Genomic DNA, 1330 nt, shown 5'->3' on the forward strand with positions numbered 1-1330 from the left:
CAACCCCCAAGAGGCTGTGTTGCTCAAAGCCTTGCGCCTCATAGAGAGCCTCACGGGTATCGTGCAGAACAACCTGCAAACACGAAATCCATTGGCGAGACCTAGGCTTCGGGTGGACCTTCCCAGCTACGGTGGCTATCATGATCTTGTCAGCGCCAACGAGTACCTGGATCGCATGCTGAACTACCAGCAGGCGACGGGGCTTACCGATGGAGAGGTTTTGGCGCGTGCCGTGCCAGACTCACTGACTGATCAGGCTGCCCGCTGGTTTCGCCTTACTGGCCACCGGTGACGCACAATGAAGGAGTTCCGAGCGAGGTTTCACGAGGAGTTCTTGCCCGCAAATTACGAACGTCGTCTGCGGCGCGAGTTGGAGCTGCGTACTCAGCATCCGGACGAATCCTTGCTTGAGTATGTGAGGGCGATGGACGAACTTTATCGTATCGCATACCCCTCAGCTCCGAACGGCGAGAAGGTAGAGCGCGTCACGCGACAAGCTCACCCTACCTTCGCAGCCTACCTACGGGGCGTGCAGTTCAGGGACTTGGACGAACTCGCCTCGGCAGCCAAGCGCATACAGGCGGACATACTCGCCTCCCGCGCGTATCGGCCACCACCGCCAGCGTCGCAGACACTTGAGCCGCGATGCGCCTGGAACGGAGACACTTTTCGCTTTCGTTCCCGAGGTGCCGAAATGGTCGCATTTAGTGACGGGCAACTGAGAAACGGTTGAGAATTGTCTGACCGAGCTCTCGACCTGCACACGTATGCTATGCGGGCAGCACACGCTGCTCGTAGCCAAGGTACGCAGAATCAGGACCGGCATGCCGACCCGAGAACGCTAGAGCATAGGACAACTGCGACGGTGCTCCCCCCAAGGAGGAACCGTCAACCGGCGCGACGCGACAACTGCCTCGCCCGGCAACGGCCGAACACCCTCTGCTACCGGTGCAACCAACGAGGGCACTACGCCCGGGAATGCAGACGCCCCGTGAACCGAGAGCACGCCCCTTCGGGAAACGAACGGAGCTGCCGTTGAGCCACGCTGCCCGGCCGGCGGAGTCAACAGCGGTGCTCAGTGAGTCACACGAACTCCTAGCTCCGCTGGCTTGTCATTTGGAACCACCCAGCGACACGCCAGTCCCGCTTATTGAGCTTACGGTTGCTCGACGTAAGTTCATGGCTTTGCTAGACACAGGAGCGAGCGCATCCCTGTTTCGGGAAGAGGTATGCGAGCATCTCCGTCGGAACGGACTCCGACTGCGAGCGAGAAACCTCACGTTCCGATTAGCCAGCGGCACAGCGCACGCGAGCGGTGCCGCGCGGCTTG

General features: G+C 60.6%; 1 pseudogene; it reads left to right on the plus strand.

Annotated features, from left to right (window-relative positions):
• The first annotated feature begins 298 nt into the window (after positions 1-298).
• On the plus strand, positions 299-1039 carry LOC144118780 (uncharacterized; annotated as a pseudogene).
• The last annotated feature ends 291 nt before the right edge of the window (positions 1040-1330 follow it).

This window comes from Amblyomma americanum, chromosome 1 (assembly GCF_052857255.1).
Source record: "Amblyomma americanum isolate KBUSLIRL-KWMA chromosome 1, ASM5285725v1, whole genome shotgun sequence".
NCBI lineage: Eukaryota > Metazoa > Arthropoda > Arachnida > Ixodida > Ixodidae > Amblyomma > Amblyomma americanum.